This window comes from Balaenoptera musculus, chromosome 9 (assembly GCF_009873245.2).
Source record: "Balaenoptera musculus isolate JJ_BM4_2016_0621 chromosome 9, mBalMus1.pri.v3, whole genome shotgun sequence".
In the NCBI taxonomy this organism is placed as follows: domain Eukaryota; kingdom Metazoa; phylum Chordata; class Mammalia; order Artiodactyla; family Balaenopteridae; genus Balaenoptera; species Balaenoptera musculus.
Window position 1 is genome coordinate 86,963,358 of NC_045793.1, and position 24,654 is coordinate 86,988,011.

General features: G+C 38.6%; 1 long non-coding RNA gene across 3 annotated transcripts in view; it reads left to right on the forward strand.

The window, feature by feature from the left end:
• LOC118900715 overlaps positions 1-24,654 on the forward strand; it is an 81,142-nt gene that overhangs the window by 9,874 nt on the left and 46,614 nt on the right. For all 3 annotated transcript variants that reach the window (XR_005021213.1, XR_005021211.1, XR_005021212.1), the window contains one exon: positions 17,596-17,713. This is a non-coding gene — a long non-coding RNA (uncharacterized LOC118900715). The remainder of the gene's footprint in view (positions 1-17,595; positions 17,714-24,654) is intronic.

Genomic DNA, 24,654 nt, shown 5'->3' on the forward strand with positions numbered 1-24,654 from the left:
AGCATCCACATGCTACCAGACAGTAGACCAAGTGCTAGGAATATAGCAGTAGACAAGGCAGACATGGTCTCTGTCCTCGTGGAACAGACTTTTTACTCTGTAGTCACAATTTCTGTTTCCAAATAAGCTTTTCATTAGTGCTTTGTTATTCAAGACTGTCATTTCATTTCCTACTGATTTATTTGTATAACAAATGGAATTGAGTATCTGTGGTGTACCCAGCACTGTGTGATAATATAATTGAGAAGATAGATGTCAACAGGTGAATTATAGCACTATGGTTAAAATAATGCAGTGGTGGCATGAACTATGTACAGTGAAAATGCAAAAGGCAGGTCAACAACAGTAGCAGGAGAAATGAGGAAGAAAATCCCAGAGAAGATGATATTTGAGCTGACTTTTTAAAAATTAGAAGGCAAAAAGATGGAAAAAGATTTTTGAGGCTGAGGAAAGAGCATTTAGAAAAAGATATGTAATAACGACATGTTTAATGTGGTTTTCTCTGTGAGAAGTTCATTGTAGTTCAAGTATAAGGGGCATGAAATGCCGTAAAAGGAGAGGAGTCTCTAAAATAGACAAGAACCAGATTGTGAAAGGTGTTGCTCATGACTGCCTTGGCATGCTGAAGACTCAGTGCATGCATTTTGTTAATTTAAGGGCTTAATGAGGAAGAGAGGAAAATGTTCACGTAACTGTGTTTCACTTCCTGCTAATTTCTCGCAGGGTTCACCAAGTATTGCGTCCTAACTCTAGCTGAATACTTCTGCAGGCCATGCTTTTTAACTCTCCGTGTAATACTTAAATGTTATCTCAGTTATCACAGCTTTTCTACAAACTGAATAAAATTAGGAAAAATTTGACATTCTAAAATTAGATTTACATTAGCTCTCTAAAATATTGTTGGAATTTAAAATATCATATTCATTTTATACAACTAATCTCTTTATTTAGCTCTCCTGTTTATATTCCTTATGATTACCTGTATTTTTTGTTCAAAAGCATAAAAATATTTTGAAAGTGAAACAGTAAAATTGTAAAATATATTTATATTGATTACAAAATGATACTTACATAGCTTCTTCCTGCTTTTTCTCTGTTTTTAAAAAACGAGTGTCTCTTTTGAAGAGATTTTACCACAAACACAGAGATACAAAAGCAGGGTAAAGTAATTTAAAATACTATTGAACTACATAAAGCCAATGAAGCTTAAACCAATGGTTTATTTTATAGGAAGGATCAAGTCAATATTTACCCATTCTTGAAAAGGAAAATCTGAAATTGGAAGGTATATGTGTAAGCCTTTCCTTAATTTCAAGAAGCATATATTACGGACTTTATGTCAAACTCCATTTTAGTCACTGGAAATATAAAAATGAATAAGACCGTCCGTGCTCTTGATGGACTTGTTGTTTAGTGAAATATTAAGTTGAACCACATGAAATTACATCGGTTTTTAGATCAAAAATAGTCACATTATCAGTTCAGCCTAAATATATATGTAAACAGAAATTTGCAATGATAGAGATATGAACAAGGTGCTGCATGCCCTGCAAAAGTGCTTTGTGCTGCCTAGAGCAGTCTGTGAAGGCTTTCCAGAGATGACATTTGAGCTGAGTTTCAGAAAATGGTTGAGAGTTCACTATGTGTTCACGAGAAGCAAAGAGAATGAGCACATTCCAGTAATAGGAAACAGCAAGTGCAGATTTGCTGAACCGAGAAAGAGCCTGGCACATGTGGGAAACTGCAGATACTTCAGATTGGTTGGAATGCCAGGTATGTGGTGGGTGACAGAAGAGGCAGGCGAAGTAAGCAAGAGGGCAGACGTTAGAAGGTAGGATATACCAAGCCAAAGAGCTTGATTTTATCCTTGAAATTGGTGAGATGTGTATAATCCAGAGTGTGTGCAAGACAACCTGTTATGGTTCATAAAGAAAATATTACTACTTCTAGTATATTTACCTTTGTATTGTTTTTTTTAAAATTTCTAATTGTGTAGGGGTTACAGTGTATATAATTTTTTACAGTACTGGATGTAAATAATTTATAAATAAATAAATATACATGTATTATGGTGTGTTATGGGCTGAATTGTGTCCCCCCACAGAATTTATGTTGAAATCCTAACTTCTGGTATTTCAAAGTATGACCTTAATTGGAAATAGGGTCATTACAGATGTAACTGGTTAAGATGAGGTCATATTGGAGTAGAGTGGGCCCTAAGCCAATATGACTGGTGTTCTTGAAGATAAAGGCAGATTTTGGGGTAATGCTTCTACAAGCCAGGGAACTCCAAGATTGCCAGCATACCATTAGGAGCTAGGGGAGAGGCATGGAACAGATCCTTCCCTCACAGCCCTCAGAAGGAACCATCCATGTTGGCATCTTGATCTTGGACTCCTAGTCTCCAAAACTGTAAGACAATTTTCTGTTGTTTAAGCCACCCAGTTTGTAGTACCTGGTTACAGCAGCCCTAGAAAACGAGCACATGCTACGGGATCGGAAAGTTTAGAGACCCTGATTAGATGATGCGGAGCAATAGAAGAGTTGGTTTATGTTTAAGAGTCCAAATTATTTATGTCCTGTAATTATTCAGGCTCAGAATTCAGTAATTTACTTAACTTGAATTGATTTCTTGACTTCCCAGTTCTTACTCTCCTTCTTTAAGACATTATAGTTTGCAAATAACTTGTTTGCATTTGTGTTTGGTATAGTTTATGGTAAAGGAAGAAGGAATTAGGAAATACCTTTAGTTCAAAACAGACGGTGATAATAATATGCAACAGTTTTAGGGAAAAAGAATTACATTTAAGAAAAAAAAGTATCATTTAATCCCATTAGGTAGAAATGGAACTAAGAAACAGGATCCTACCAACAGAAGTCATAGCTGTAAAGAGTTTAATCAGTGCAAGGAGAATTGTAGGTAAAACATGCATTATTCTAGCTATATAATCTTCAAGTATTAAGCACAACCAGTCCTTTTTATATAAGTCATATGTTAGTCACTTGCCTGAGGTTCCAAAACAGAGTGACTGAGAGAGTTTTCAAGGCCAGGAATAATATCCTAAATTCAGATGTACTTATTTGAAGCCCGTTTTTAGGTCAGCAAAATCCAGAAGTCAGCAATACATTAATTAATTAATTACAATACAAAGTATATTTTGTGTATTATATTTTGGGCATTTTAGAGCTCTGTGGGCCATGGAATATTTGATAAGTTTTGGCCTTACTTATGCAAATCAACTAAAGCATTTTGAGATACTACCTTTTAAAAAATCCACATGTATTGTAATAGTTCTGCCATCCTTTAGACTAGTAGTTTTCAGACTTTCTAAAAGAATCCACTCTTCAAATGAATTCTTATGTGGAAGCCCAATATGTAATAACTACATTCGGCAGTTTACTCCATCACAGAAGACCATATTTAGACCCTTGATGTTTTAAATCTTTGTTTCTTATATCTAGCCTGGAAGTTCTGTATTTTGTGAATATATATTCTGTATTCACTGTTTAATATGTTAGCAGAATGAAAAGAAATTTACGTGATAGGAATAGCAAATATGCTACTGACCTGTGATCGTAGGGCCTATGCTTGGAGTTGCTTTCCCATAGCGGGGTTGGATTTATAAGAATCCATCCATCGTCTCTAATTTGGTCCCCTTTGTGACCAGCACAGCACTGTGACCTATATCTACTTGGTCAAGAATATAATGTCCACTGTTCTCATTAAGGGACCTCCCTTTCTCTGCTTTTACCCCATTCTTTTAACAATTTTTGGTTTTGCTCTATTCGTTTAACTACAGCTTTGTACCTTTGGACTCTAATAAACTCAAAAACCTGTTTGTCCAGTTTAGTACATGGTTATTTTTTCCCTCACCCATGACTTATAATCATATTGCTGTAAGCTGATAAATATTTTGAACTATGTATACTTTTTATATGCTTAGATTATTATAAAAAGTACCACCATATGGAGAGGAGATAGCAGTGGAGACTCAGAATTAGAGTTTTCACATTCATGGTATTTATTAGATGAGTAACTTTTTTAAGATCAAGATAGGTCAGGTGGCCAATCTGACAGCCCATAAATCACAATTTAGAGACTTACCTACCTTTTTCTAAAGTGTACATATAAAAGGATATAAATAACAGGCTTTTTAGATAATTGGTCATCAGTGATTCTTTTCAATAAAAATATAATCAGAGCCTTTATTCTTTTAGCAAATGTTTATTGAGCCCTTACCATGTGCTAACAGTCATTATGCTAAGCTTTAAGTATAAAGTGGCAGAGTAAATGAACATGATCCCGGCCTTAGAGAATAGATGTATTACACAAAAAACTCTTTATATATATGTATACACACACACACACACACACACACACACACACACACACACACACACACACACACACACACACACACTCTCCCTGGTATGAGTTATGAAGGAAATAAATGGAGTTCCACAGCAGGAGTAGAAGAAACTACTTTAAACTACTTTTTTTCTTTTTTTGGGCCGCGCCACGTGGCTTGCCAGGATCTTAGTTCCCCAAGCTGGGATTGAACCCGGGGCCACCACAGTGACAGCACCGAGTCCTAATCACTGGACCTCCAGGGAAGCCCCAGCATAAGCTACTTTAAATAGAATAGTCAGAAAAGGAACGGGAAGTGTAAAGAAAAGCATTCTAGGTAGAGAATAGCCTGTGCAAAGACCCTGAGGGAGGAGGAAAGTGGGCTTGTTCAAGGAACAAGAAGAAAGTTAAGTTCCACGAGGAAAAGATTTTTCTCTTTTGTCTAGAACAATATTTTAAATAGTAGACACTACAGAAATATTTGTGTATGACTGAAGGAATATCTGTATACCTAGGATGTAGTGAGTACAAGCTGAAGTTGGAAAAGTAGGCAAGATCTAGAAGACAACAAGCCCTGTTAAAAAAAACTGGGGGATCTAATTTACATTTTATAAAGATCACTCACAACTGTGTGAGGTATTGTTTGGTGGGGAGCAAAAATGGAAGAAGGGAAACCCAGGTTCGTGAGTGCAGTAGAGGTGGAGACAAGTAGATCAAAGAAATCACTAAATGACTGTATGTTAGAGCCAAGATCAATGGGTTTAACTTCCTGCGCATTTCACCTCTTCAGCATCTTAGCAAAGTGAATGTATCTGATTTATCTTTGTACCCCTAGAACTACCACTGCCCCTCAACCCTCAGACCAAGCCCCAAAAGAAATTAACCTTTGGCAAAGAATTTAATCGAGCCCTTGAAGAAAATAATTTCAAAGTTTCTCCTGGGTCTTTGTATTATTGAGGGAGTGACCATCCTAAATGAAGTCACAAGGAAAATCAGAAATGTGGGTTATTCTGCAAGATTACAGACTTGGTTTTGTAAAAAAGTCAATGCCATGGAGGAAAAAAGGCAGAGAAACGTTCTGGTTATCTACTACTGTATAGCAACTTATGCCCAGTGAGTATCCCTTTTGAAGAGATTTTACCACACATACAGAAGCAAAAGCAAGGGAAAATCATTTTTTAAATGTTGTTATGCTCAATAAACCCATGCAACTTAAACTAATGGTGATTTTTATAGAAGGCTTGCCCCTCTCACACCTCCTCTGGCACTATTGTAAGGGGATAGCTTGTTTTGTGGGGCCTCTACCCATAGTTCTAGGGAGTGACCAGCAGAGTTGAGTCTTGGTACTAGCAGAGAAGTCTTTGGGAAGTTAAGGAGTGATTGCTTGATGGAGAACTCAGAGGGACATTAAGACAAAACTCTCTTTTTCCCAACATATACTAAAAATAACCTTGAGTGGAGCTGCAAAGCTAATGATTGTTTTATAACACTGATCAGCACATAGGTTCTCAGTGAATGGGGATTTGCTACCTCTCAGAGTAGTCTGTTCTACTTTTGAATTGCCCTAGTTGTTAGGAAGTTATTTCTTTCATTGAGCCAAACATTCTTCCCCTCTTATTCCCACCCATTGTATGTGGTTTTACTCTCTAAAACCTTAGCAAGTAAGGCTGACCTCTAGTCTTGGAATTTTAAGATTTAATTTAATTTAATTTGGAATGGCTGCCTGGACCACTTTCAATCTTTTAATCTGTAAGAGAAAGTGAAGCTGTAGCAAAAGTTAAATTTAGTTGATGCAGTAGACAAAGTTCCCCATGTGAAGGCAAGTTTTGTCTTAAGATTTGCCAGTCTCTACAGCCTTTTTAATGAGGCAACTCAGTCTGCTCCTGTATAACTGCCAACTTATTCTCCTGGATCTTAAAGGAATCCCAGCTCCAGGTGGGCAGGCCTCTGCTGGAATAATAATAATAATAACTGAAATAATTAAAAGCCAGATCACTGCCCTATTCCCTTCCCTCTCCCCCTTTCCTAAGCCATCTACATAACTGGTAGAATAGTGTCAAGATCCTCCTTTTGAGTTCTAGGGTCCTCATCCTCTCACTACCTTGCTCTTGGTATGACCTGGTGCTTCCCATTCCTGAGATACTGCCAGGTTCTGCAGAAAGGAGTGACTGTCCCCTCGGCCACACTCTCTGCATTTCTCTACTGCGCTGTTCCCTGCCCTCTTCATTAGCTATTCCTCCACCAGATTTCCTTCTTCCAGAAGTGTAATCTCTCAGCCAGGTATAGCCTCTACCATTCTCTTCATTTTGTGGTTTTACAGATGCTTCATTATCATTGTATTGGGGCCTCTTGGGGAAGAAGAGATACATATGCATTGTCAGTCAGCCAACTTGAACCAGAGTTGTAGTTAAAATCATATTTTAATATAACTAAATCATACTCCAGTGATTTTTTAAACAATTCAGTGATTTTTAGCATATTCACAATGTTGTGCAACCATCACCACAGTCTAACTGCAGAACATTTTCATCAGCCCAGAGAAGCCACATACCATTAGCAGTCACCCCCTATTTCCTCTACTCTCCTGCCAGCCCTAGTCAATCACTAATCTACCTTCTGTCTAGAGATTTGTCATTAGGGCTGTTTGTAGAGGGGACAGGTGCAGATGGGGAGAAAGGTGAGCTCTGGTCTGGAGGGGAGCTTCTACTTCTGATCTCTGCTTATCTGCCATCCCAGAATTTGAAGTGAAAACTCCTTGCTTCTTTGAAGATTAATTTCATTCCAAAGATTCCATCTGATCTCCTAAGGTATCTACATACAGTATCTATAAACATAAATAGATACATAGATACATAGACAGATACCTAAATTTAATCTTATTTCATAACTTTAGTCTTATTTCTTGGGAGTGAGTAACCCTAGTACACACACATGCACACACACATGCACACACTCCCACCTTGTGCTGAGTTATATTTCAAAGCCTTCTTGTCTAAACGGACAATGAAGGACACCATGCCTCAAACACTTTCCTCTAATTCCCTAATTCCTAGGTTTTTCAGATCAGGCTGCCATACCTGTATCTTGTTGATTTTAGGTAAGATATCCGAAATACTAGGTGACAGTGAAGAGTGGGAGACAGTAGAATGAACCATGGGGAATGACTTAGGGGAAACACCCTCTCTGCCTTGTGTACAACCAGAACTGAACATGGGGAGATGAGGAGGGGAGCAGGTCAGTGTGGGAAGGCTCTTTAGTGGGTACTTTTTCTAGCCAGGGCATCTGGGCCTCCCCAGCACCCCCAGCCCTCAGGAGTGGTTCTTTGTGATGTGTCAGCCCCCCATAGCCACCATTGGCTGTCGGGAGTGCCCTGATGACCAAACAAAGCAGAACAGGTGTGACTCATCATTGTCCTGGGGAGAGGTATATATACAGAGGGCAGGCCTGGCAGACAGGTAGACAACTGAGTGGCTTCAACATGGCAAAACTGTCCAAGAAATCATGGAAGCCACAAACTACAAGCATCAAGCGGGGGAAGAAGAGGAAGACCCCCTCTCAGCCTGGATCAGGAGGCAAGGTCAGATGACCCTAGCCAAGCTCCTCTTCTTCTTTCCCTTTGATGCCCTCTATCCCCCAACCCACCCCAGATAATCCTGCCCCTGCCTGGCACAAACCTCCTCCTTAGCTACCCCCTTTCCACCCAGCCCCCTTCTCTTCTCCCAACCAGTGACCTCTGGGCTCACCTTGTTGCCTTAACAGGTGGTGAAGATATATAAGAAGGTAAAAAGACCACTTCACGTGTGTTCAAGAAAAAAATACTCTTCTAAAGTTTTAACTACTTCAAGAAGGCAGAAGAGAGCGAGAGGGGCCAAAAAACTTCAGCCAATCCCATAGACTGAGCCAAAAGCAGCCAGGCCAGGCCCAGCGGCCCCTGTAGAACGACACCACTCTGAGATAAGACCCAAGCAAACATCACCTGCAGAGCAAACTTGAGAAACCTCAGACAATCTGCTGTATCTAGAGTCCTGGCTGCAGAGAAATGGCCAACTGCCTAGAGACTGGCTCAGACGCTAACGTGGAACATGGAACGCAAATGGTGGTTATTAAAATAAAGTCAGCAAGATGTGAGAAGCCCCTCGAAAAAATAAAATTAGACACTGTGCACAGAAATGAATCGTGTTGCGCTGGCGTTGTCTGGTATTGTTTCTCAAAGTAAGAGAGTGAGATGACAGAGAAGCTTAGCATCTTTGATCCCCCCATATCCACCTGAGGAGAAAATGTACACGCATCTCACCAAGGGTGGAAAATATCCTTTCCACCAGGTTCCTCAGCTCTGGCAGACCGATTTCACCATTTCTGTACTTGGTAGTCAGCACTCATTTTAAGTGTGAGTGAAGTCAGCAGAGCACAGCAGTGCCAAGTACACTCTAATAGATTTAAAGGCAACGGAGAAGGGAAAGGGGGAGAAAGAACAAGGAGAAAGCTCTGACTTTCTCAGTCATAACGCAGAACTGAGCAGCGCTGGTCACTTGGGATAATTCAGTTGTGAGTTGAAGGCCCCTGAGCCTCATGACTCCCTCATCCTTTGTTGACCTTGTGGTGAGTTTTGTAACAAAGGAAAGGGCAGCACCAGGCCCAGCCACCAGGAGAGGATAATCACGAGGCCACACTGAGCAGAGACCTTACCGGATACTCGTTGCTGGTCTGATTATGCCCGCCTTCCCCAGTCTCACCCTCTCCATCAATCATTCTTCCCCTTTAAAGCCCAGAATGGAGCGCTCACTCAGAGTCCCCCACAGAGGCAGAAATGGTTGGGAGTCCAATATTTATAGGTTAGAACAGTGATCCTCAAAAATTTGTTTTGTGTCTCTCCAAGAATTTGAAAAACTATGCACCTCCTTACGCAGTTTTAAGTTGACGTTCAAAATTTTTAACATGAGTTTAAATATTTACTAAGGACATAATTTCTAATTTATTGTAAATACTGCTATTAAAAGTAAAACTATATTACATCAGTCTTTTTTTTTCTTTTTTTAATTTATAGTCTGATGTATATTTTTATCTGGATAAATTCCACCCCAGTTTGCTATGGAATTAGGCTAGAGGGGTGCCACCAGACAGGGTTATTATTTGGCGTGTATTTTTCTCTCAAAGCTTTGAATCTTTGAACATGCACGTGGTTGAGACTCAGTTCTTTGCCATGCCATATAAATGAGATGATTTTTTTTCTGTACATTTTTAAAGGCTGCTATTATGTGATATTGGCCTGAACCGTAAGTGCCTATCTGACTGCTGTGTGCTCTGTGCCCGTGGAACATGTTAGCTGCAGGCTGCACACCAGCAGTGGAGCCAGTGAACTGATTGTAGGCGGTTGTTTAGGAGTAGTCACATAAAAACCAGATGTCCAGTGTTGTACAGCATCTTTTGTGAACAGGAATGTCCTGACCATATTTTGCTAGTGAAAAATATAACAGGTATATTTCTATAGATTTGCTGAAATTTAGAATGCTTACAGCATAACACCGAAAACAGTCCCCTGTATTACCTTTTGGCTTTTTCTATGTCTTTTTATTAAATTTAAAACACGTTTCTTTGTCCCTGGGAAGATGGATCCACAGAAGATGATAGCATTAGTTGTCTCTGGAAACGGGAACTGAGTGGCCTGGACAGGCATGAGAGGGAAACTTCTATTGTATGTCCTCTTGTATCTATTGAATATTAAGCCATGTGAATGCATTGCATGTTCATATTTAAAATCTAAAAAATAAGATTTAACTATGTGATAACTTAAAAAAAGACCTTGCTTGCCTGAATTGTAGTAAGATGTATTTATTTTGGTTTTCAATCATTAAAACATTTGTCTAGTTCTTGAAGATTTATCTAATTTATCCAGCAAGCATACATAGTAATAACATAATGGCAACAAGAAAATTACTGTCAAGAAGACATCAAAACAGTATAATGAAGCCAGATTAGGAAAAAGGGGCCCAAATAAGAAATTAAGACTCAGTACCCCAACTTTTTTTTTTTTAAACTGGGAAGGAATTCCCTGGCGGTCCAGTGGTTAGGACTCCGTGCTCTCACTGCCAAGGGCCTGGGTTCGATCCCTGGTCTGGGAACTAAGATCCCATGAGCTTTGCGGTGCAGCCAAAAAAAATAAGATTATATAAAATAATTAATTAAATAAAAAACTGAGAGATTAGTACAATGAGCATCCGTATTAACACTCTTCATTTCGGTTTCACCAGTTGTTAAATATATTACAAATACCATGTTTGCATTATCACTAATCATTATTGGTCTTCCACAGGCCCAACAGACCCCAGTGCTGTCTGGGACCTTTTTGATCTTGTTAACAGCTTCGTCAGACTGTCCTATCAGGACTTTGCCCTGTGAAACTGTAGAGCATATTATTCTCCTATCACCAGAGCTGCTGGTCTGGTATCCTCAAAGATACTGCAGACCTGAGGTGCTACCTACTTTCACAACTTGGATCTAGGCCCATTTATGGTCTAAGAAAATCGTGAGAACTTGGCATTAACTGAATTGATAATTAACTTTTGTGAGGTGTGTTGTAGGCAGGTGCTGTGGAACTGGCATAGGGAAGGAAAGAATTAGGGCTCCTTGGAGAAGTTAAATCCCTTCATGGTAAACCAGTGACCTAGGAATAAAATTATTCTCTGAGTTCTGTGAGCCACTCTAGCAAATTAATCAAACTGCGGGAGGGCGTTGTGGGAACCTGCTCTTTATAGCCAGTCGGTTAGAAGCACAGGTAACCACCTGGACCTGTGATTAGTGTCTGAAGTAGGGGGCAGCCTGGTGGGACTGAACCTTAACCTGTGGGATCTGATGCTATCTCCAGGTAAATAGTGTCAGAACTGAGTTGAATTATAGGACACCCAGCTGGTGACTAAGAATTGGTCGGTGTGGGGAGAAAACCCACACATTTTCATTGGTGTCAGAATAGTAACAAACAGACAACTAGATGCAGGATTCAGGTGCCAAACCTAAAGAGAGAACTAGGACACATAAGTGAGATTTCTGTTAGAACATCTACATCTAAGTTAAAAACAAATTATGAGGCTAATAAAACAACTTTAAAGTAAAAGTGGTACAAACTTCCTGGTTTCATCTCTCTCCCTCTGCATTTAAGAAATAAAGAGTGTAAACTGGAGAAGAAATATTTGTCTACATGCTTTGCCCAACAAGACCTCCAAATAGCAGAAGTGGGGACTTCCCTGGTGGTCCAGTGGTTAAGAATCCGCCTTCCAATGGGGATGCAGGTTCAATCCCTGGTCAGGGAACTAAGATCCCACATGCTGCAGGGCAACTAAGTCCACACGCTGCAACTACTGAGCCCTCGAGCTCTGGAGCCCACGCACCACAACTAGAGAGAAGCCCACATGTTGCAACGAAGACCCAACACAGCCAAAAATAAATAAAATAAATAATAAATAAATAAATATTTTTAAAAATAGCAGAAGTTACTTCAGAGAAGGAACTGTTTCTGTTGGACAAAGAGAAAGGATAATTAACAGGGACCATTCTGGAGAGTATCATGTATCTCATGGTGGGGATTTCTGGGGAGTCTTTAATGAGGGTTGAACCTCAAGAAACCAGACAAGCTGCTCATGACACTGCCCGCCCCGCACCAACACAAAGGAATTACCCTCATTCAGGAACTGAGAGACTTAATCTCAGAGCTCCTCTCTGTTCTCGCAAACCTCGGTCCCAAAGAAGGCCCCCAGATAGACCATTTTTTCTTAAAAACATTCTTCATACTTGATCTGATATTTTTTACTTTTTAAATGCAATCCATCAAAATATTTTTCTATTTTCTAGGTTATTTCTATTTAAGTATAAAATTAAATTTATTTTAATAATAGTATATGCAGAATTCTAACTTACAGATACCTCCATTCATCAATTTCTTAAAAGCTTTTTAGTTTAAGGTTTTCACAATATTTAATCCATACTTCCATGGACTTTTATGTTCTTAATCCCATGATTTTTAACTTTCTGTTTAACCTAAACCTCAAACTTGGGAACCATCTCTTCACATACTTGTACTTAATTGTTCATCCTGCCCAAATGTCTTGCATTTGACTGAACATGCCCAGTTCTTCTGACAATTTTTCATAGGTCTAATTTAACAAACCTTTAATCAGTTGCTGTTCTCTGAACACTCTCCAAGTTTTTTTTTCTGTATATAGCATGGCATGTAAAATTGAATATAGTTTGATCCAACTGAAGCCTGGCCAGTGCCAAATAAAGCAAAAGTAATTGCTTTTCTCCTTTTTCTCATATATGCCTTAATACAGTCCTATTAAGTATTTGTCTCATTTCAACATAGAGAAGACTCATCCAACTTGACACCAACCATAATTGTTGGATCTCACTTGGCTTTGTTTCACCTATGGCTGTCTTACCCGGTATTTCCACATGTTTGTTGCAACTCAATAGCATATTAAAAGTTAAATGTTAAATCCATAAGAGGATTCCATGTATTTTTCCTTCAAAGATTGTTCCATGAACAATTGGTGTAAATGTGGAATTTAGTGCTTGGGGTCTCAAGGACCCCAAGGCTTGAATAATTCAGAGCATTTCTGTGATGTGAACTGGAAAGGATTCAGATGGCTAGATACCAGGAGAGGTTGCTGAAACCTGCAGAAGCAGCAGGCTGCCTTTGCTTTCTCCTATCAGAGTTCAGCTGTAAGCATTATAAACCAATTTCAGCCAACTTAAGCAAAGGGGAATTTATTGGAAAGATATCAGTATTTTCAGTAGGCTGAAGAACCATGCTTAGAAACTAGCAAACACCAAGAATGCTCCAAAAAGCAAGAATCTCAGCCATGCTCTGAAGAAGAACATTAGCATCTGCATGTTGAGACTGTTGTTTGGTTCTTCCCTAGTCCTTCAGGGTTCTAAACCCTGGTGTTGCAGGAAAAATGCAGTGCAAGAGGATGGTCATGTCCCAGGTCTCAGGTGAGTCCCTGGGATGGGCCGCCAAGTGAGGGTCCTTGGCTTCACACAGGGAAGAATTCAAGAGCAAGCCACAGTGAAGTGGAAGCAAGTTAATTTAGAGAGATACATATTCCACGGACAGAATGTGGTCTGTCTCAGAAAGGAGACTGGCCCCGAAATATGGGGTGGTTCGTTTTTATGGGCTGGGTAGTTTCATAGGCTAACAAGTGGGAGGAGTATTCCAACTATTTTGGGGAAGAGACAGGGATTTCCAGGAATTGGGCCACCACCCACTTTTTGGCCTTTTATGGTCAGCCCCAGAACTGTCCTGTTGCTGGTGGGTGTGTCATTTAGCATGCTAATGTATTACAGTGAGGCTCAAGTTCTACTGAAAGTCAAATCTTCTACCATTTTGGGCCTAATTGGTTCTAACCAGTTTATGTCCTATCCTCGACGGCTATATCATTCCTTTAAAGGTTGTGCCCTGCCCCCTGTTTCACTGGGCCCTGATCTTAGACACTGTGGGGATCCTAGAAGACTCAATCAGTGCCCTTTAGGACATTACAGTCTAGACAGGAGAGAAAGATATACAAATAACGAAATATAAAGCCAAGTATTTTGGGTCTTCTCTCGTGGTCCAGTGGTTAAGACACTGTATTCCCAATGCAGGGGGTTCTAGCCTTTGTCAGGGAACTAAGATCCCACATGCTGCACGGTGCAGCCTGAAAAACAACAACAACAACAACAACAAAAAACACCAAGTGTTTAACTTGCTGTAAGAAAATTATAATGTGTTAAAATAGAAGTCTGGGAAGGTCCTGGACACGGAGCTTTCACTCCCTCTACCCGTAGAATCAGGGCATGTCACCCTCTCAGCATGTCAGTGTGTTCATCAACCAGGAAACTCCACTGAGCCTTAGCTTACAGAGTTTTTACTGGGGTTTCATTACTTAGGAACTAACATTGGCCATATGATTGAACTCCATCTCCAGCATTCCTCCCCTTTCTGGAGGTCTGGCTGACTCAAAGCCCCAGCCTGCTAAACACAGGGTTGGTCTTCCTGGTAACCAGGCCCCATCCTGAGCCATGTCATTAGCATAAAATCAGATGTGATCCAAGGGACTCATGAATAACAAAGATACTCTTATCATTCAGAAAATTCCAAAAGCTTTAGAGGCCAGGTGATGGGAACTCAGAACAAAGACCAGAGAAATTGTTTATTGTACAACAGAGTAGAATGAGAAAACTTAAGACATTTTTTCATAATAATGAGTTAGCCAGGGGCAAGTTAAATAGCAATGATTGTGGTATATTATTGGGTTGGCCAAAAAAGTTTGTTCAGTTTTTTGTAATATCTTATGGAAAAACCCAAATGAACTTTTTGGCCAACCCAATACTTACTCCCTAAGAAGTTATGTAATGGTCAAGTTACTTTCCGCTTGAACTTCATACTATCTCTGTACCCCTTATGCTAATAATTACATCCAGATAAATCTCACTTCTGTCTACAGAGATGGAGAACTGCATGTTCTCTCCTTCATTTAGCTGATTATTACTTTTCACAGTGAAGTAGAAATGTGTGATATTCCTCATTCTGGTACGATTTTAACATTTTTAGAACTCTGCTTCATTCATCCTTTAGCTCTTGCCATTCTTAAAAAAAATTTTTTTTTTGTAATCTTTGGGTGATGATATACATTTGATATTTGTTGAATACGTAATCTAAGAATCACATCCTTCGCATTTTTTCATCCTTTTTTTTTTTCTTTTTTCCCCTTTCCATGGACCTGTCTTTCCAACTTCAATACCAGAAATCAGTCTAGTATTAGAATTCTCTTTGGAAGTTAAGATTGATCTGTGTCAATTAGGATGCTTTCAGCTGCAAGTGATATGAATAAGTAAACACACCAACTGGCCTAAACCATAGGATTTTTATTGGCTAACATAAGTTCCGTGGAGCTGGAAATTTGGCTAGCATCTCTAAATCTCTTGAGATACAAGGACAAGGGGTAGGTATTTGAACAAAGGAGCTGTTAGGAAGGAGGAGGAGCAAAATGGACACTGGGTGGGCAGCCAGCATTTTTCATTGTACCTGAAATAACTGAACTGACAAATTGATAATAACAAAAACTACATTTATACAGTCATACAGTGCATAAATTTATACAGTACTTACTATTCTAGGTGCTTTGCATGTATTATAACAGCCCTATAAAGCAGATACCTGTATTGTTCTTCTCTGGTGGTCCAGTGGTTGGGGCTTTCACTGCAGTGTCCTGGGATCAATCCCTGGTCGGGGAACTGAGATCTTGCAAGACGCATGGCGTGGCCAAAAAAAAATTTAAAAAGCAGTTCACCCATTTCTTTCACCTCACACTCCCCTACCTCTGGCAACCACCAATCTATTCTCTGTATCTATAAGCTTAGCTTTATATACATATTTTAGATTCCACATTTTAAAAAGATCATACAGTATTTGTCTTTTTCTGTCTGACATCTCACTATTTCACTTAGCATAATGCACTAGAAGTCCATCCATGTTGTTGCAAATGGTACAATTCCATTCTTTTCTTAGGGCTGAATAATATTCCATTGTGTGTGTGTGTGTGTGTGTGTGTGTGTGTGTGTGTGTGTGTGTGTGTATATATATATATATATATATATATATACCACAATTTCTTTATCCATTCATCCATCAGTGGACACTCAGGTTGTTTCCATATCTTGGTTATTGTAAATAAGGCTGCAATGAATGGGGTGCCTTTATCTTTTTGAATTAGTCCATTTTCTCTAGGTAAATGCCCAGAAGTAGAATTTCTGTATCATATGATAGTTTTATTCTTAATTTTTTTAGGAATCTAAATACTGTTTTCCATAGCAGTTGCACCAATTTACATTCCCCTGAACAATGCAGAAGGGTTCCCTTTTCTCTACATCTTGAGTCCTTTTGATAATACCCATTCTGACATGTGTGAGGTGATATCTCATTGTGGTTTTGATTTGCATTCGCCTGATAATTAATGATGTAGAGCATCTTTTCATGTACCTGCTGACCATCCATATGTCTTTGGAAAAATGCTTGTTCATATCAGCTACCCAGTTTTTAATTGGATTATTTGTTTTCTGATATATGAGTTCATTATATATTTTGGATATTAACCCCTTATCTGATATATGATTTGCAAATATATTCTCCCATTCAGTAGGTTGCCTTTTCATTTTGTTGATGGTTTCCTTTGCTGTGCAGAAGTTTTTTAGTTTGATGTAGTCCCACTTGAATTTATTTTTGCTTTTGTGGCTTTTGCTTTTGGTGTCTATTGTTCTTATTCTACAAATGATGAAATTGAGAGAGCTTAAGTGACTTGCAATGATATTGCACAAAGACGAATTACTAAGAGCTATCACAGTAATTTTATCAGCACAATCCAATTACTTGGGGGTGATGAGATGTGAAACTCAGAGCAAATTCTTGCTTGAGTTTGTGGCTTGCATATAAGATCCTCCCAAAAGTAGTAAATTATAACTTAATAAATAATTCAAGTAATTTATTAAGAATATGTAATGTGACAATAGCCAAAAGGTGGAAACAACCTAAATGTTTATTGATAAATGAATGGACGAACAAAATGTGGTATTTCCATAGAAGTGAGTATTATTAACCTTAAAAAGGAGTGAAGTTCTGATACCTGCTACAACATGAGTAAACCTTGGAAACTTTGTGCTAAGTGAAATAAGCCAGGCACAAAAGGCAAATACTGTATGACTTCACTTACATAAGGTGCCTGGATTAGTCAAATTCATAGAGATGAAAAGTAGAATAGTGTTCACCGGGGGCTGGGGGGAAGGGGTAATGGGTAGTTATTGTTTAATAGGTACAGAATTTCAGTTTAGGATGATGAAAAAGTGATGATGAAATCTTTACATGGATTACCTGATTTAATCTTCACAACAGCCCTATGATGTAGATACTATTATTATCTCCGTTCTGTGAATAAGGAAATCAAGGCACAGAGTGGGTTAAGTAATTTGACCAAGATAATACAGTTGGTAAATGTTAGAGCTAAGAATTAAACTTTAGGCAGTTGACTTCAGAAGCTATCTTGTATTAGTTAATTTTATTACATTCCTTGAGGGAATTTGAGATGCTTTAGGGGGCTGAGAATGGGGGAATTCCTGCCCTACCAACCAATATTTTCAACTTGTTCAGTTTCATGTCCAACACCTGAATAGGGAAAATGAATTCATAGAGTTGTTGATTATTTTATTTATTTTTTGCATTGCAGAATCTTATTTTGGAAGAGACTTTTTGGTTTTTCTAGACATTGGACTTTCATGTACAGTTAAATTTTCAAGATAATTTTGGAGACTAACATGGAGTTTCTTACTTTCATTTTTGCCAAGGTAAGTGCAAGAAAATATAAAACTATCATTCATCACCACTACTAACAAAAAGGACATCTTAACACCAAAATAAATAGGAAAGTCATAAAGACAGAGAAAAAGAAAATTCAATTCAATTGGGTACATTTACCCTTATGAAAGTGTCGCTCACTGCATGTTTCTTATTTATCTGAATGTACCAGTGGCTAGTGGAAACCTTGACATAGAGAAGCAACATTCTGAGAAAAAGCAAATGAATATTTGGTCTCAGTCAACCACCTTACACCAATATCCAGTGCTTGAATTCATCACATTCTACCAAGTGGCAGGGAGCCTCTGATGTCTCACTTGGAAGAATGTGATTTCTCTTAGGTATGTTTTAATGACAGTCATCACTGGGCTGTTTGAAAGTCTTGTGGGGACCTGCAGAGCATATGTTTATTTAGTGAGAGGGTAGCACTAGCTGTAGCAGGACATTGCTTTGGACATTTAACCTTTTATAGCTTATGGCATAAAAATTTCTCTCTATACCTATGTTGAGTATAAAATACAAGGTGTTCTTCTGGTTTTTAAATCTTTCTAATTTGCTGGTCCCTTGATTCCCATCTAGGTAGGCCGCCATTGTGATCTCTAACAGGAAAACTGATAGATTTGAAATTATTGTTTATGTTGCTCTCTATACAGACACAATAAAAAATAATGTCTCTCATTCTCTTGAAGAGACAAAAATATATTTTAAAAAAATCTCACAGTAGCTGTTGAGATGTGTGCTAGCTTGATGAACTTGTGCTGAATATGGAAATGCTCTTCCAGGCCAAGGAAATCTCAAAGAAAATTATCACCTTAAAAAGGTAATTTTAACATTGTAGCACATTTAAATTTCCTCAGGTATCACCAGTCTGAAGGTACAAGAGGAGAGTAACATCAACAGTAATGATTCAAATTCCACTGACTCTTGCCCCCACTGATTTACAGACAAACTTCGCATTTGTTTCTGGGCAGTCCCAGGGTGTGTTTGCAAAGTGCCCGAACAGTTCTGGGAAGTTTTCCTGTGGTCCCCATCAGAAGGCAGGGCTGGGACTTCCCCGGCCGTCCCGTGGTTAAGACATCGCCTTCCAGTGCAGGGGCTGCAGGTTCGATCCCTGGTCAGGGAGCTAAGATCCCACATGCCTCAGGGCCAAAAAACCAAAACAGAAAACAGAAGCAATATTGTAATAAATTCAGTAAAGACTAAAAAGTAAAAAAAACGAAAAGAAGGCAGTGCTGCTTCTGCCCAGCCATGGGCTTTGGCACAACCTGCCCCACAAGTCAGCTGAGCCTCAGCGGCGGGTGCACGGTAGGCTGGTGCTGAGGTTCCTGCTGCACGTATGGAAAACATGGTCCCTTCTGTGTAATTGCAGCTCCAGCTCTAGGTAACCAACCCATGCTCTTATTTTTATGTTAAGACTTATTTTTATTTTAGAAAAACTTCTTTCATTAGTAATGGCATGAAATATGTGAAGATTATGTTTGGAATCAAGCACTTGAATTCCCTCCTTCCTTCAGTGAATATGTATTGAACACTAACTAGTATGTGCCAGGCAGTGTTCTACGTGCTGGGGATAAATAATAAAACACACTAAGCCCCTGCCCTCATGGAGAGTAACAATAACCAAATTAACATTGAGTTCATGAAGCCAGCTCATTTCTGCAAATATAACATCTTGATTTCCATCAAGTTTTCTGAGATTCTGATCTAAATTTAGAATTGCTACCTTCAATAGCACAAATCATTTGAGGGGGAGAGGGGCCAGTTATGTATTTTCTCTTTTATAATTAAAGTAACTGTAAAATGAGGAGGAGAGTTCTGAGGGTAAAGGCAGAGAGTGTTGCAATCTTGCTAGATTTCAGATTGAGTCTCTCACTCTGATTGATGCCATTTACACTCCGTGCAACTCCTTCCCTAGATCTTCGCCAGGACTTGACAATTCAGGACACTATAGACTAGTTTACTTTCTAATGCATTTTATGTCATTTGGAAGCCCTTCAGTGGCCAAATACTATATCTGGAAAAAAAAATCCTTTTGTTATGCCGAAGTATTTAGGCCTGAAGTGTACTCATGTTTGCAGCTTACTTTGAAATGTATCAAAAAATAAGATGGATTAATGTATGATAGAGGGATGCCTAGATGGTTAGGTATGTAATAAAGCAAATATAACAATGTTAACTGTAGAGTCCAGGTGACAGGTATACGTATAATTAGGTTACTGGATAGGTCATGGTATAATTCTTTCAACTTCTCTGTGTTTGAACATTTATGTAGTAAAATATTGAATAAAAATCTCTTTACTAGACTCTGAAGATTTATACTTTTTAGTTCACATTATGGAATTAAAATTTTGTGAAGACAATATTTAAATTACCTTTTAATAAAATTGTCTTCATTAATGGACATGGATTAATTTTCTTAACATGGATTAATTTTTAAATGTTTTTTAAAAACACTGGGGGGAGGGGGAATTGGAGGAAGGTGGTCAAAAGGTACAAACTTTCAGTTATAAGATAACTAAGTACTAGGGATGCGCTGTACAACATGATGACTATAGATGACACTGCTGTATGACATACAGGAAAGTTGTTACGAGAGTCTCATCTAAGAGCTCTCCTAAGAGCTCTCATCTCAAGGAGAAAATTTTTTTCTTTTTATTGAATCTATGAGGTGATAGATGTCACTTGAACCTATTGTGGTGATCGTTTCACAATATATGTAAATCAAGCCATCATGCTGTATGCCTTAAACTGGTACAGCAATGTATGTCAATTATTTCTCAATAAAACTGGGGGGGAAAAGCACTTACGTGTTTCTTTTTAGAAAGTTTATACAATGGGAATGTGAAATTGCTATATGATTTTTTTGTTTTAAAAAGGTATATCTTCCTAGAATATCTATTTTACATACTCAGGCAATTATTAACAAGTTTAACTATTAATAAATTCACTTTTTAAAATAAAATCAGAGAGGCAACTGTTTGACAACTGCTGAAAATACTTTTTCTTAGAGGAGCTGTATTGGTCAGGGTTCAAAGCAGAGAACAAAATCCACTCTTCAGTAATTTAAGCCAAAAGGGATTTATTACATGGTCTATTACAAATGGTTGGCAGGGTTGAGAAAACAGCCTGCGGGCTAAGCTTCAGGAGTGACTCACAAATCCAGGCTATAGAACCGAGCTGTCAAGGGACTGTTGTTCAGGCCATTCTCGAAGGCCACCTGTTGAATGGGGAAGCCACTGGTTCCACAGCCACATGTCCTTCACTACAATACACCCTGTCACGAAGATGCCTCATAACCTGCCCCTCCCCTACTTAGTTCACTATACACAAGTGCCTCTAGTGGTGGAATTTATATCACATCAATAGCTCTAGCTGCAAGGGAATTTGAGAAATGCATTTTTAGCCTTCTAGATACTAAAGCCCAAGAAGGCATGTTAAGAAGAGGGTGGCGTTAAATGAAAGACTGTTGGAGACTTTTTGATGAACAAGTCAGCCTGACAGCACTCACTGATCAACATTACCATTGAGTGTCTACATTACTAAACACTATAGCCCTTCCGCTGGGTGTGATGAGTAAATGGCAGCACCTATGAAGCCTTCTTGCCCAAAACATCAAACCTGAATCTGAGAAAGCCACCAGATCCAACTATCAAGTTTACAAGAAATAGAGGGATAGAGGCACATGTTAACACCACCACAGGGATGCAGTTAGCAAAGTCCAGTGTGGGGAACTTCATAGGACAAATGACACAGTTCAACAAATAAGTGGCAAGGGGAAAAAAAGGGAGGGGAACCTAAAATTAAGAAATTTAATAGGTGTATCAAGTAAATGCAGTGTGTGAATCTTGTATGGATCTTGATTCAAACAAAACAATTGTCAAAAACATTTTATGAGACTCTCGGAAATTTGAACATGTATAATATGTGGAAAATTGATCATATTAAAGAACTGTTAATTTTTTTAGATGCGATAATGGTATTGTGGTTATGTCAACAATAGTTTCAGTCACTTAGACAATAAGCTGTTTGCTTTTCAGTTGGTTATATATTGTTTCTTTCATAATTTATGGCTTCGTGTTTTATTTATTTATTTATTTACTTATTTATTTGCTGTATTGGGTCTTCGTTGCTGCATGGGGGCTTTCTCTAGTTGCAGCGAGCAGGGGCTACTCTTCGTTGCGGTGCGCGGGCTTCTCATTGTGGTGGCTTCTCTTTGTTGCGGAGCACGGGCTCTAGGCGCGCGGGCTCAGCAGTTGTGGTGCACGGACTTAGTTGCTCCGTGGCATGTGGGACCTTACCGAACCAGGGCTCGAACCCGTGTCTCTGCATTGGCAGGCGGATTCTTAACCACTGTGCCACCAGGGAAGTCCGTGTGTTTTATACTAAAGAGAAAGTTTATTGTGCTAGGCATTTTATGTATGTTAAATAATTTAATCCTTGTAACAATCCTTTGGTAAAAGGAAATTATGGTGTTCATTAAGGGAAACACCTATTACAGCCTTTCTGGAAGTGGATAAAAACAAGTATCTGTTTTAAAGTACACTTAGTATGTTTAAGAAGGAACAAGGAGGCAGAGAGTCTTTCAGGGAAGGAACACCATTAGGCATCTCAGCTAATTAATGGGTAAGGCAAATTATCAGATATATCCTTTCAAGAAAACAGATTTGTTAGATTCCATAAAGTAAACATTAGATTGAATGTTCAAAATATTTTCAAATTTTTCCCTTGTCCCTAAAACTATGAGAGAGCGTGAAACTACTGTCTCATTTTAAAGATGAGGAAAAACCCAAAACACACTCCCAGCAGGGTGAGCTAAGGGTGAGAAGCACATTGAGAGTCTTGATATTTTCAGACATAGCCAAGGGGATGACACCTGGCCCATCAGTGCGTCTAAAACTAGTTGGGCAGAATCTTGAATTTACAGTTTTCTGTTAATGGGCTTATACCATGCATTCTGAAACTTTGTTCTTGGAGGCAAAAAGACCCTTAGATATGGCAGTGGCTTGTGCCCCTTCAAAACTCAACTCTACCCAACAAAATCTTATTCCTTATTTCTCTCACTAGGGAGAATTTAAATTTAATTTAAATTTTCTCCTGTACAGGGAGGGCAATAATAAAAAAAAGTTTCAGAAACACTGCCTTAGGCCAAAAGATATTTTATTTAGAATACAGTGATTTTTTTTTAAACTGTCATTGATTTGCAATGTTTCAAGTATATAGCAAAGTGATTCAGTCATGTGTGTGTGTGTGTATATATATATATATATATATATATATATATGTATATTCTTTTTCAGCTTATTTTCCATTATAGGCTATTACAAGATATTGAATATAATTCCTTGTGCTGTAGTGCTATACAGTAGGTCCTTGTTGTTTATCTATTTTATATATAGTAGTGTGTATTGGTTAATCCCAAATTCCTAATTATCCCTCCCTCCACTTTCCCCTTTGGTAACAAGAAGTTTGTTTTCTATGTCTGTGAGTCTATTTTTGTTTTGTAAATAAGTTCATTTGCATCCTTTTTTTAGATTCCACATATAAGTGATGTCATACATTTGTCTTTCTCTGTCTGACTTGCTTCACTTAGAATGATTATCTCTAGGTTCATCCATGTTGCTGCAAATGACATTATTTCATTCTTTCTTCTGGCTAATATTCCATTGTAGAATACAGTGATTTTTAAATCATGTTTTCATGTTCTTAGAAATGGATATCATTACATTTTTTTAACACCTTTATTAGAGTATAATTGCTTTACAATGGTGTCTTTTTTTCTGCTTTATAACAAAGTGAATCAGCTATACATATACATATATCCCCATATCTCCTCCCTCTTGCATCTCCCTCCCACCCTCCCTATCCCACCCCTCTAGGTGGTCACAAAGCACAGAGCTGATCTCCCTGTGCTATGCGGCTGCTTCCCACTAGCTATCCGTTTTACATTTGGTAGTGTATATATGTCCATGCCACTCTCTCACTTCGTCCCAGCTTACCCTTCCCCCTCCCCGTGTCCTCAAGTCCATTCTCTACGTCTGCGTCTTTATTCCTGTCCTGCCCCTAGGTTCTTCAGAACCACTTTCTTTCCCTTTAGATTCCATATATATGTGTTAGCATACGGTATTTGTTTTTCTCTTTCTGACTTACTTCACTCTGTATGACAGTCTCTAGGTCCATCCACCTCACTACAAATAACTCAGTTTCATTTCTTTTCATGGCTGAGTAATATTCCATTGTATATATGTGCCACATTTCTTTATCCATTCATCTGTCGATGGACACTTAGGTTGCTTCCATGTCCTGGCTATTGTAAATAGAGCTGCAGTGAACATTGTGGTACATGACTCTTTTTGAATTATGGTTTTCTCAGGGTATATGCCCACTAGTGGGATTGCTGGGTCATATGGTAGTTCTATTTTTAGTTTTTTAAGGAACCTCCATACTGTTCTCCATAGTGGCTGTATCAATTTATATTCCCACCAACAGTGCAAGAGGGTTCCCTTTTCTCCACATCCTCTCCAGCATGTATTGTTTGTAGATTTTTTGATGATGGCCATTCTGACTGGTGTGAGATGATACCTCATTGTAGTTTTGATTTGCATTTCACTAATGATTAGTGATGTTGAGCATTCTCTCATGTGTTTGTTGGCAATCTGTATATCTTCTTTGGAGAAATGTCTATTTAGGTCTTCTGCACATTTTTGGATTGGGTTGTTTGTTTTATTGCTATTGAGCTGCATGAGCTGCTTGTAAATTTTGGAGATTAATCCTTTGTCAGTTGCTTCATTTGCAAATATTTTCTCCCATTCTGAGGGCTGTCTTTTCGTCTTGTTTATGGTTTCCTTTGCTGTGCAAAAACTTTTAAGTTTCATTGGTCCTATTTGTTTATTTTTGTTTTTATTTCCATTTCTCCAGGAGGTGGGTTAAAAAG